The following is a 14,482-nucleotide window of genomic DNA, read 5'->3' on the forward strand; positions in this document are numbered from 1 at the left end:
TGATGTCATTAAGATCTCAGACAGTTCGCCGAATGCTGACTATAAACCAGACTTGTCTTATTGTAACTTCTAGATGTGAATCTGTCCGCACTATAAGATAGTAGACTGATTGGAGGTGTTTTCCCCAACCTGGGAAGGGGACTAGCAGTTGCCCATGGGGAATCATCAGCTGGGACGATCAACCTTCGGAGTGCATGTATTGGGCAACTTCATCCTGGAACCGCCTGACGAGGGTTAGTGGTGCGTCTGTCTCATAGCTACCTTGCCTCGTTACACCGTCACCCACAGAGCAATGCACGTCTGAGTGCGTCTGGGATGGAGGAACCTGCCGGCCCTTGGGTCCCCCAGGGGCCATTCACAGCCTGGTAATGTGGAGAGAAGACGGACTGGTTCCAATGTCAACAAGGCTACCGCCGAGAGAGACATATGTAAATGACATGTCAAATGAATGTGGAAATGACGGTGTCATATCGGACTACAGAGAGAACTGCAGAGTGATGAATTAGCAACTGGCGCACTCGCCAGCAGGGGAGGAGACGGGAAGAGACCGTGTATAAATATCGACGCCTTCACCCTTTCTACAGAAGCTCAGGCTGGCCATTATAAACTCAACACTCGCACAGAGAGACGGGAAGCAAAAGAGAGGGAGAAAGAGACACTCACCTGGAAACCATTAACCTGACAGCTGCGTCTCCAAGGGGGAGGGACTTTGGGGGATGCGTGCAGTCATGTGTCCCCAATAAAAAGGTTTCCCTCCATGGCCAGATGTTTTGCACCGATGGGTTTAACAGCTGCTGTGAAATATGCATCTATAATGTAACACAGGCCCACACTTAGCTAAAAAACAATGTGTGGGAGCTCACACGCAGACAACGGATATTAATTGATATACAGTGCCTTGCGAAAGTATTCGGCCCCCTTGAACTTTTCGACCTTTTGCCACATTTCAGGCTTCAAACATAAAGATATAAAACTGTAATTTTTTGTGAAGAATCAACAACAAGTGGGACACAATTATGAAGTGGAACGAAATTTATTGGATATTTCAAACTTTTTTAACAAATAAAAAACTGAAAAATTGGCCGTGCAAAATTATTCAGCCCCTTTACTTTCAGTGCAGCAAACTCTCTCCAGAAGTTCAGTGAGGATCTCTGAATGATCCAATGTTGACCTAAATGACTAATGATGATAAATAGAATCCACCTGTGTGTAATCAAGTCTCCGTATAAATGCACCTGCTCTGTGATAGTCTCAGAGGTCCGTTTAAAGCGCAGAGAGCATCATGAAGAAGAAGGAACACACCAGGCAGGTCCGAGATACTGTTGTGGAGAAGTTTAAAGCCGGATTTGGATACAAAAAGATTTCCCAAGCTTTAAACATCCCAAGGAGCACTGTGCAAGCGATAATATTGAAATGGAAGGAGTATCAGACCACTGCAAATCTACGAAGACCCGGCCGTCCCTCTAAACTTTCAGCTCATACAAGGAGAAGACTGATCAGAGATGCAGCCAAGAGGCCCATGATCACTCTGGATGAACTGCAGAGATCTACAGCTGAGGTGGGAGACTCTGTCCATAGGACAACAATCAGTCGTATACTGCACAAATCTGGCCTTTATGGAAGAGTGGCAAGAAGAAAGCCATTTCTTAAAGATATCCATAAAAAGTGTTGTTTAAAGTTTGCCACTAGCCACCTGGGAGACACACCAAACATGTGGAAGAAGGTGCTCTGGTCAGATGAAACCAAAATCGAACTTTTTGGCAACAATGCAAAACGTTATGTTTGGCGTAAAAGTAACACAGCTCATCACCCTGAACACACCATCCCCACTGTCAAACATGGTGGTGGCAGCATCATGGTTTGGGCCTGCTTTTCTTCAGCAGGGGCAGGAAAGATGGTTAAAATTGAATGGAAGATGGATGGAGCCAAATACAGGACCATTCTGGAAGAATACCTGATGGAGTCTGCAAAAGACCTGAGACTGGGACGGAGATTTGTCTTCCAACAAGACAATGATCCAAAACATAAAGCAAAATCTACAATGGAATGGTTCACAAATAAACATATCCAGGTGTTAGAATGGCCAAGTCAAAGTCCAGACCTGAATCCAATCGAGAATCTGTGGAAAGAACTGAAAACTGCTGTTCACAAACGCTCTCCATCCAACCTCACTGAGCTCGAGCTGTTTTGCAAGGAGGAATGGGCAAAAATTTCAGTCTCTCGATGTGCAAAACTGATAGAGACATACCCCAAGCGACTTACAGCTGTAATCGCAGCAAAAGGTGGCGCTACAAAGTATTAACTTAAGGGGGCTGAATAATTTTGCACGCCCAATTTTTCCGTTTTTTATTTGTTAAAAAAGTTTGAAATATCCAATAAATTTCGTTCCACTTCATGATTGTGTCCCACTTGTTGTTGATTCTTCACAAAAAATTACAGTTTTATATTCTTATGTTTGAAGCCTGAAATGTGGCAAAAGGTTGAAAAGTTCAAGGGGGCCGAATACTTTCGCAAGGCACTGTATCTCAAACACTTTCTACAATGCTGCTTTCTAGGGTTTATCATTAGCTCATAAATACAAAACATCTAAAACGGATCGTCTCGATGTTATTCGATAATTGCAACTATCTTGGCAAAGGGTCCCATGTGGCTCAGTTGGTAGAGCATGGCATTTGCAATGCAAGGGTTGTGGGTTTGATTCCCACGGGGGACCAGTATGAAAATGTATACTCTCACTACTGTAAGTGTCTCTGGATAAGAGTGTCTGGTAAATGACTAAAATGTTTAAAAATATTACTTGGTGTTTTACCTGCTACAATGTAGAGATGAAGTAGGCACATACACCCATAACAATGTAAAAAAAAACTTTATTCAATCACTGCTACGGGATAGCTACAGTATGTTTGGCCAAGGAAACGTCCTTGGATGGAGATACAATGGCAGCTTTGTTTAGTTGGGTTGTTTCTGTTGTGAGTGACGGCCACATAGTCTCAGGAGATGGTGCATGTCACAGTTAGAGGGAGTAAACCAGGAGTGAAATACTTCGCCTATGGGTCAGTGGTATCCAGCAGCCTTTGCTCTCCCCTACAGTGACTAACCAATAATATATACTAGCTAGGCCACACAGAAACACAAATACATGTATATGCCAATAAAAACACAAGCACATTTACAGTTTGAACAAAGATATATATGATCAAAACACATTCTGAAATGCTATGTGCTCTCTAGCTTGTTCACAAAAAATGCTTATTAATGAAACACACATGGAAACACTTTTCCAAGGACACATTCTGTTATGTCTCTTACGAGACTAAATTCCTTTTTGGTCAAGTCGCTCATCAAAATTCTACCAACTTTAGGAGTGTATTTTTTGTTAATTATTTTAATCCTTTTTGTCGTTTACTTTTTGGCCAACAGTACTGAAGTACCAGGACCGACTCATGCACCCACTCAGATGCAAATGGTTGTGGCATAGAGGTCAGCAAGTGTGAACAGAGATTGGCTGTGTTTTGCTCATTCAAATGACCTACAGTAGCCTCAATAGGGCTATTTATAAGGAGCTTGCTGTATTCACCAGATTGGGATCAATTCATCAGCTTCACATACAAGCACTGTGTGTTGCAACATCCCTAACAATCAGGAACAGGAAACAACTTGTTAAGGGCCTTTCTGTGTACTGTTACTACTTCAGTGAAATTAGCATGTCCAAGTTCACTGATCAAGGTGGGACCAAAGAGACTGGTGGGACAAACACTAGGTGTAGGTGCATCATAAACATAGACAGGGTGAGGAGTGAAGGTGGAAGAGGAGTGTAGGTGGGAGAAAGGGTGAATTATATTATTTTGGGGCTCCAATACAAGCATGGTCCGGTTGGAGTGGGGCTCCAATACAAGTATGGTCCGGTTGGAGTGGGGCTCCAATACAAGCATGGTCCAACAGCACAGCTTCAATGGCCCTACTGTGTCTAACATCATGTTAACCCTGTCATTAACTCTGAGTCAACAGCCAGGTAAACCATCCTCCTCCAAAGCACTGAAGTTCAAATATTTCATTCGCAACGCTCCCCCTCTCTTTTCTAATTTTTCCTGCCCCAGCTCTGATTTTTATTTAATGTTTCTGCATCCCTTGATTTCCCCTCTCTCTCTCACAGCATTACTTAGATTCTTCAATTCCTTTTTTTCTGAATGGTCGGCTTTGAGTTTGTGAGAAAAAAAACCTAACTTTTCCTCTATTCCTTGTTACAATGGTGCCCTTTCAGGTCCCGGAGAGACAGAAATGTATTTTACAAGGACATTTTCAAATTTCCCTTCGCCAAATGCCCAACCTCTGCCACCTTGTCTGTTTTATTACAATGATAGTCGCCAATTATTGCCCATACTGTATGTCATGTGAATAATATCTAGCGAGCTTACCGTCCTTTCCCAGAGTGTTAGTCAGCTGAAACATATCCCATTCCTGGCTTACATCCAATTGCAAAGACACGCCTAAATCAATGGGAAAATTTTACACCTTAAGATGCTAATGAAATGCTTCCTCAAGAGTCAGTCCACTGACAAATCCATGCTCTGAGCTAGACCAGTTGCAAATTCCAGGGTGGCTTGGAGAGACGAGAGAAATTACCAGAGATCTTGAGCTTATTAGACAAAGACATGGATTTGAATCATAAATCCGAACTCTATCCCTACGTTGAGGTCATAGAATAGGTGCCTTAATAATGTGGTTTCTACACCAATATTAGTGTCCAGTTAGCGAAGCAGATACAGATGTAGGATCTTAATTTGATCACCCTGTTACAGGAGAATTTTCCTGCAATGCAGGAAATGTAACACTTGTAGTGTATTTGAGGTTTACAAAGGCTTCAGAAGTTTGTACTTTCCACTTTGAAATTTGACTTGATTTTCCCTTACGAAAAACGTATCAACCCCTACAAAAATGTCCATTAATTATAATTTTATTTAACTAGGAAAGTCATTTAAGAACACATTTTTATTTACAATGACGGCCTACAGGATTGCAGGATTATTTTCCTGCTATAGCAAACTGGCTCCAATTAAGGTCCTACATCTGAAGCAAGGTATTATAGTATCTAATAGACATGTTTGATAAGGATATTCAGTAGGCCTGGCAAAGCCTCTATCCTGACTGGTTTAAATCCAGTAGTTACCTCACAGTCTCTAGTTCTGTTGAACATGAATGCAATCAAGTCACTGGTAATAAGGATTCAGTCAGAGGGGAATTTAACACACTTGACACCATTCTCAAACTCAGTGAGTAACCTTGGTATAAGAGCTAGGCCCCTTTCAGACTGTCTGCTCTTTCTCTTACAGATGTAGGATCTTGATTTCTTCCCTCTGTTGCTGAGAATTTTACTGCACAGCAGGAAATGCAAAGTTGTAGTGTATTTAATGTTTAAAAAAGCTTCTAAAGTTGGTCATTTCTACATACATTTTGTTGACTTGATTTGCCGTTTTTTATCAACACCTACAAAAACCTTCCATTAATTATAATCTACATAATAATTCACATTTCCTGCTGTAGCAACTGGCTCAAATTAAGATCCTACATCTGTAAAATCACGGATTATGACTTAAATATAGAGGTGTTGTAACCCCACTACAGTGTGAATGTCTCGAGACTCACTTCTATTTGTAAAAGGACCATGTTTTCCTGCTCACTCCATGTTCCCTGTCCTCCAGGCTTTCATAGGAGGAAGAGCACCATATGCCAATTAAAAAAACTCTGAATGAGAGAGATAGTGGCTTGTCTTGTAGTCTGCCTCCATGTCTCTCTCCCCCTTCGATCCCTCTCTGAGGAGTGATAGCTGTCTCAGTCAGTTTCTTGATGTTCTTCCAGTCCCTGCTCTGACTTCTGAAGATGGACAAAACAGAATTTTCCTACCAAGCCCCCTCTTAGTGTAACATATGTGATTCCCTGTTCGTTTGGATTTCCATAGTAGGGAGCATCCTGATTGCCTGAGTCAGGACACAGCGTATGGCGCTTCCATCTCTATGTGTGGCCAGTAAGCTCTGACCCCTGAAAAGACCCTGGGTATATCGGATCACAGAGGGCCGGCAGGTCACGTCTGTATGGCACGTGTGGATGGATATGTGTATGTTTTGTTAGTGTTTGCATAGGTGTGAGCCCATTTCTTTCAGAAAAGGGGTGCTACAATGAGTGTCCAGTAATGCAAACACAAAGTGGTGCTACAAGTACCAAACGACCAGCACTAGTATTCCGACTCTGCCTCAGAGACCAGTGAGGTCTCTATCGTCCAGTGGGCCATAAAGTCAATGGGCTGACCCGCCATTGTGTCAATCAGCAATATTACGGCCCATGAGTAGAGAGCGCTTGCCTGGTAAAGGAGTCCTATTAAGGGTTTCACGTGGGCTCAGGACCAGCCAACCAAGTCCTGATAGTACAGTGAAACAGAAAAGTAACACACGTATAAAAATATGATCCTCTGTGACGAAAGGCATCCAGTCACTTGCTATTTACATGAGACCCCAATCCAGAAAACAGCATGGATGGCCATTCTGCGATACGTGCTGAGAATACTTCAACAGATGGTACCGGTAAACTTTCTGAATATGAAACTTGCAACTATAAATTCGTTTTTTTTTTTTTAAATGGTTGATGAACTATGGGTAAACTCGTAAAGCCTGATGTACCCGACGTTATTACATTCCATTCATGTTCACCTCACATTTGAGTGATTTCTGGGGAAAAAAAGTCGCCTTCAACTAAACCAGTGTTATCCTAAAGCTTTCAACCATAACTGTCAAGTGAGGCTGGTGACTACCCTCTTTTGACAGAACTCTCTCTTTCACCACCCATTATTTGAAATGCCCCAGTTGACCTAAATGGGCTGTACAGTCGTGCCCAAAAGTTTTGAAAATGACACAAATATTAATTTTCACAAAGTCTGTTGCCTCAATTTGTATGATGGCAATTTGCATATACTCCAGAGTGTTATGAAGAGTGATCAGATGAATTGCAATTAATTGCAAAGTCCCTCTTTGCCATGCAAATGTACTGAATCCCCAAAAAACATTTCCACTGCATTTCAGCCCTGCCACAAAAGGACCAGCTGACATCATGTCAGTGATTCTCTCGTTAACACAGGTGTGAGTGTTGACGAGGACAAGGCTGGAAATCACTCATGCTGATTGAGTTTGAATAACAGACTGGAAGCTTCAAAAGGAGGGTGGTGCTTGGAATCATTGTTCTTCCTCTGTCAGCCATGGTTACCTGCAAGAAAACACGTGTCGTCATCATTGCTTTGCCCAAAAAGGGCTTCACAGGCAAGGATATTGCTGCCAGTAAGGTTGCACATAAATCAACCATTTATCAGATCATCAAGAAAAATGAAAAAATGTATGTAATAAATGTATCACTAGCCACTTTAAACAATGTCACTTTATACAATGTTTACATACCCTACATTACTCATCTCATATGTATATACTGTACTCTATACCATCTACTGCATCTTGCCTTTGCTGTTGGCCATCACTCATTCATATATTTTTATGTACATATTCTTAATTATTCCTTTACACTTCTGTGTATAAAGTAGTTGTTGTGAAATTGTTAGGTTAGATTACTTGTTAGATATTACTGCATGGTCATAACTAGAAGCACAAGCATTCCACTACACTTGCATTAACATCTGCTAACCATGTGTATGTGACAAATACAATTGGATTTGATTTGATTTGATTCAAGGAGAGCGGTTCAATTGTTGTGAAAAAGGCTTCAGGGCGCCCAAGAAAGTCCAGCAAGCGCCAGGACCGTCTCCTAAAGTTGATTCAGCTGCGGGATCGGGGCACCACCACTACAGAGCTTGCTCAGGAATGGCAGCAGGCAGGTGTGAGTGCATCTGCATGCACAGTGAGGCGAAGACTTTTGGAGGATGGCCTGGTGTCAAGAAGGGCAGCAAAGAAGCCACTTCTCTCCAGGAAAAACAGCAGGGACAGACTGATATCCTGCAAAAGGTACAGGGATTGGACTGCTGACGACTGACGACTGGGGTAAAGTCATTTTCTCTGATGAATCCCCTTTCCGATTGTTTGGGGCATCCGGAAAAAAGCTTGTCCGGAGAAGACAAGGTGAGCGCTACCATCAGTCCTGTGTCATGCCAACAGTAAAGCATCCTGAGACCATTCATGTATGGGGTTGCTTCTCAGCCAAGGGAGTGGGCTCACTCACAATTATGCCTAAGAACACAGACATGAATAAAGAATGGTACCAACACATCCTCCGAGAGCAACTTCTCCCAACCATCCAGGAACAGTTTGGTGACGAACAATGCCTTTTCCAGCATGATGGAGCACCTTTGCCATAAGTCAAAAGTGATAACTAAGTTGCTCGGGGAACACAACATCAATATTTTGGGTCCATGGCCAGGAAACTCCCCAGACCTTAATCCCATTGAGAACTTGTGGTCAATCCTCAAGAGGCGGGTGGACAAACAAAAACCCACAAATTCTGACAAACTCCAAGCATTGATTATGCAAGAATGGGCTGCCATCAGTCAGGATGTGGCCCAGAAGTTAATTGACAACATGCTAGGGCGGATTGCAGAGGTCTTGAAAAAGAAGGGTCAACACTGCAAATATTGACTCTGTCACGACTTCTCCTGAAGTCGATTCCTCTCCTTGTTCGGGCGGTGTTCGGCGGTCGACGTCACCAGTCTTCTAGCCATCGCCGATCCATTTTTCATGTTCCATTTGTTTTGTCTTGGTTTCATACTCACCTGGTTTCAATTCCCTAATTACATGTTGTATATTTTCCCTCTGTTTCCCCCATGTCCTTGTCGGGAATTGTTTATTGTAAGTTCTTGTGCTGTGTGTTACTGATGCGCTACGGGTTTTGTACCCATGTGTTTGTTGTTTTACATGCCGTTAGTTTTATATATTAAACTGCTCCGGCTATTCACCAAGTTCTGCTCTCCTGCGTTTGACTTCCCTGCCACCAGTTACGCATCCCTTACAGACTCTTTGCATCAACTTAATGTAATTGTCAATAAAAAGCCTTTGACACTTATGAAATGCTTGTAATTATACTTCAGTATTCCATAGTAACATCTGACAAAAATATCTAAAGACACTGAAGCAGCAAACTTTGTGAAAATTAATATTTATGTTATTCTCAAAACTTTTGGCCACGACTGTACAGTATGTGTGGCACAAGGTCCATTGCATAAATATGCATGCCGTTAATGTGCCTGCCAATCATTGATGGGGCACTCATGCTCCTATATGTATTAGCATGGGAAACTGTAAATACAGAGTGAGCTCAACTTACCGTTGACCTGGAGGCTCTGTGATGTAGTTTTGTGGGACGGGTCGAAGTGGCTGTTTCATGTGGCCTGAGACTCACTGCCATAGGTGAACAACGTCACAGAGTCTCATCTATGACACCCAAGACGTCTAGGACTGCCGCCCCACTCACTCAGTCAGCCATAGAACCGCCTTTCAGTTACACCAGGCCACAAGCTTTCAGGCCACAAGCTTTCAGGCCACAAGCTCTATTCTGATTAATGGAAGTGAGACACTGATCTAGGATCAGTACGTTTATCTGTGCTAATGTAAAAGAAATACCATAACATTTTGGCTGTTTTTCATGCCGTTCATTTCTAAATCTCTAACAGTACAACGTCCATGGTAGACTCACTGTAAATTCACGAGGGGCATGGAATGGAAGGATGCAGATAGTGTATGCACATGGCCCAATTGCGAAACTGTTCCATTACATATTCTCTGATTATTTGGAGTAACACGGTCTACTATGAATAAAGAGCACAATGCTAGATGTCATTGATGTGATAGACATGAACGCAGTGGTTGACGGACAACCACTGATAAACTAACAGGATGCTCTGTACAGCTCAGGCTAGCCAAGACACAGAGATTCATGATTTAAGAAACCTCCTGAGCATACTGTCTTCAGTGCCTTACCTGCAGTTGATTGACACACCCTGTGGTCAACCACAGCAAAAACATTCAATGACACATTGCCCACAACAAACCATGCTGAAAACTTCAAAAGATATGCGCCCGATTAGTGTGAGTAACCTGAGTTACTCTTGACATGCACCACGATCGCCTTGCCTTACGGTCCAACCCTCCGAGTCTAAACAGAGAGGCTGTTTACAATGTGTTCGAATCGTTTCACTTGATTGATTGCCCTCGCCAATGGTGCTCACACATACGGTACATTCATCAAAAGCCGGCCTGGATAGCTGAACATGAAACGAGCGTAACAGATCCCCCCCCCCCCATCTCCTAAATTTTGCTTCTCTGTGACGAAGTAAAAACATGCAGGGTTTGGTTTTTGCCATTAAACAGGACCCCGGGGAAATGGCCTGGAGGGAAACATGTTTTGAAAATACAGGAAACGGACTGGTGGTGAGGGTGGAAAAGAAAAGAAAATAACTTTGGCTGCTGAAAATATTTAAGAGGACTACATCTGTGCATTAGTGGTGTATTAGCTGACATGTTTTGACTATGAGCAGCACTGACCGGATCTCTGAGCATTGCTGGAAAACATCAATAACACCTCTCCTTCCTTCCTCCGATCCCTGGCTCTTTAACAGGACGATTTCCGCTTGTGACAGTAGTCTGTTGAGAAAACTACACTGAACTAAAATATAAACGCAACATGCAACAATTTCAAACATTTGCTGTTTAATCAGCTTATTGATATGCCACACCTGTCAGGTGGATGGATTAACTTGGCAAACGATAAATGCTCACTAACAGGGATGTAAACAAGTTTGTGCAAAACATTTGAGAGAAATAGGCTTTTTTTGCATATGGAACATTTCTGGAATCTTTTATTTCAGCTCATGAAACATGGGACCAACACTTTACATGTTGTGTTTATATTTTTGTTCAGTATACTTCAGTTAAAAGTAGAGTTGAGCTGAACCAGAATGTATCCCTGTGTCTCTTCACTAAGCCACACAGCTGGCCACTTGTAGGTCAAATCATTGAGAAGAAAATGTATGATACAATTAAAGGTGCAGTTATAAAATGTGATTTTCCTTTACTTTTTTTGAATGATAATTCCACACTATGAGGTCGAAATGGCACTTTGAAAAATTGAAAATGATGATAATTCCCACATCATGACATCACAATGTGATCTGATTATAATAGACCAATGACTGTACATCTGGGTAAGGGAGTGGGCTCTAGACCATCCTAACAGCCAATCAGGGCTGTGTTTGTAAATATCTTCAAATTTGTGTCCTAATGTCCACAAGGTCAGACTGAGCATTTGAAGGGCCAAAGGAGGCTCAGGGAAATAAATGACTAAATATATATTTTGGAGTTATTTTCATTAAATATAAGTTTTGAGGGAGCGATTGCAATTGGCATGTTGACTGCAGGAATGTCCACCAGAGCTTTTGTCAAAGAATTGAATGTTCATTTCTCTATCATAATTCTCCAACGTCATTTTAGAGAATTTGGAAGTACGTCCAAAAGGAACACCTGTTCCGATGACATAACAGTGATAGGCCTGATCACCAACAACAACAAGACAGCATATAGGGAAGAGGTCAGAGAGTAGGCCATGTGGTGCCAGGACAACAACCTCTCCCTCAACGTGATCAAGACTAAGGAGATGATTGTGGACTACAGGAAAAGGAGGACCGAGCACGCCCCCATTCTCATCGACGGGGCTGTAATGGAGCAGGTTGAGAGCTTTAAGTTCTTTGGTGTTCACATCACCAACAAACTAACATGGTCCAAGCATACCAAGACAGTCGTGAAGAGCGCACGACAAAACCTATTCCCCCTCAGGAGACTGAAAAGATTTGGCATGGGTCCTCAGATCCTCAAAAGGTTCTACAACTGTACCATCGAGAGCATCCTGACTGGTTGCATCACTGCCTGGTATGGCAACTGCTCAGCCTCCGACCGCAAGGCACTACAGAGGGTAGTGCGTACGGCCCAGTACATCACTGGGGCCAAGCTTCCTGCCATCCAGGACCTCTATACCAGGCGGTGTCAGAGGAAGGCCCTAAAAATTGTCAAAGATTCCAGCCACAGACTGTTCCCTCTGCTACCACACGGCAAGCGGTACTGGAGCGCCAAGTCTAGGTCCAAGAGGCTTCTAAACAGCTTCTACCCCCAAGCCATAACATTTTACATTTTTAGTCATTTAGCAGACGCTCTTATCCAGAGCGACTTACAGTAGTGAATACATTTCATAATTTTTTTTCCACGTACTGGTCCCCCGTGGGAATCAAACCCACAACCCTGGCGTTGCAAACACCATGCTCTACCAACTGAGCTGGTAAGACGCCTGAACATCTAATCAAATGGCTACCCAGACCCATCTTTTACGCTGCTGCTACTCTCTGTTTATTATCTATGCATAGTCACTTTAATAACTCTACCCACATGTATATATTACCTCAATTACCTCGACTAACCGGTGCCCCCCGCACATTGACTCTGTACCGGTACCCCCTGTATATAGCCTCGCTATTGTTATTTTACTGCTGCTCTTTAATTATTTGTTACTTTATTTCTTATTTTTTTATGTATTTTTCTTAAAACCGCATTGTTGGTTAAGGGCTTGTAAGTAAGCATTTCACTGTAAGGTCTACACCTGTTGCATTCGGTGCATGTGACAAATACAATTTGATTTGATACATTGATTTAGAAAAAAGAAGGAAGGGAAATGCTCCAAGGATGCAATAGTGGGTCTTTGTAGATAGAAGGTGCTCTTTGTTAAAAGAAAGGAGGACCAAGGCACTCTTCATATAATTCATTAAAATGCCTTTATTTGTATGACATGTTCAATGGAACAAAGATTTGAATACTCCAATGTGTTTCGGCTGCATGGCCTTCATGAAGGAGTACAAAGATACGATAATACAATGTATTTTTTTGAACAAAGCATTTTCCAATCAACCCTGATTGAAGAGGGAGTGGTTACAGACTAGTTAATTGTCAATATTCATTGGTCAACACCTAGTAAACAATACCATACATTCAGAAGTGAAATAGATATGTTATCTAAATGCATAGGAGGTTAAGATGAACATTTTTCTAACTATTAGAAAATACAAATTAGTTTTGAATAGCCTTCCCTGAATAGGCCTTCCCTGTGGCTCAGTCGGTAGAGCATGGTGTGTGCAACGCCAGGGTTGTGGGTTCGATTCCCACGGGGGGCCAGTACAAAAAAAATGAAAACGCATGAAATGTATGCATTCACTACTGTAAGTCGCTCTGGATAAGAGAGTCTGCTAAATGACTAAAATGTAAATATGTAAAATGAATAGGAGCGGGCACAATGGTGAGAGTAGGAGAGCCATACATTTTATAGTACCCTAGATCACAGCAAACATATATTGATTTATTAAACATACAGTGATGATTCAAAAATGTCATTAGAAAGACTGCATGGGGGTTTTAAAAAGCCACGTGTTTCCTTTTTTCACACATTTCAAAGATCCAGTCTTGTCATTGATAGTGACCGTAAAGAAGTGTTGAGGACAACCATCCGTTTGAGCTCAATAATAAACTTAATTGCCCTTAAGCCCATATCACTAGGCCTGAAACGACTCAAACTTCTATCCCACGCCAAATATGCAGAGGCCTGTAAACGTCTTCAGTACTTAATCCATGGACTGACTACAAGGTGCCAATTCGACGCATACGGAGTTTGATCCAATGGAATGAATATGCACACTATGAACCAAAATAACTTAGTGCCATGTAAATTGTGTTTTTGTGACTACTTGTCACTCTGTGTCCCCATTATTGATGTACAGACACTCCTTAAAACATGGCTGGTGAAAGTGCTGCCATGGTGACCCCAGAAAACTGACATGAATATCGAAGGAACATCTGTAACTGTTCTGGTACACTTGACACAGTATGAGCCTGTTATAAGCTTTTGAACAAAGGACGCTGCGTGCTTGGATCAGACTGATGCCTGTGCATTTGAAAAGGTCTTCAAATGACAGAGGATGGTGAATTATGTGAGGTAAGGGATCTGAAGTGGAAAAATGTAAATGCAGATGAAAGATGAAGTGGCCTGACCATGTAGACGAAAGAAAGGTCTGACCACCATGGCTGCGTTTAGACAGGCAGTCCAGTTTTGATCTTTTTTTCACGCATTTTTCAGTAATACGTTTTGACCAATCAGATCAGCTCTGAAAATGTGAAAAGATCTAATGTGATTGGTCAAACGACCAATTAGTGGAAAAAAATATCAGAATTGGGCTGTCTGTGTAAACGCAGCCCATGAATGATACTGTATAATGCATCCAGATGAAAAAGGAGAAACATGGGTGTCATTCATCAGAGACCAATTAGAAAGTGAAGGATGACTGTCAGAGGATGATCATGATGATAATGATCATGAGTGGTGGTATTGCATAATAGTGATAATTAGGATAACAACAAAAAGACTGTATGACGATGTTGAAGGGAAGATAGGCGTAAACTTATGTCCA

This window comes from Salmo salar, chromosome ssa14 (assembly GCF_905237065.1).
Source record: "Salmo salar chromosome ssa14, Ssal_v3.1, whole genome shotgun sequence".
NCBI classification, from domain to species: domain Eukaryota; kingdom Metazoa; phylum Chordata; class Actinopteri; order Salmoniformes; family Salmonidae; genus Salmo; species Salmo salar.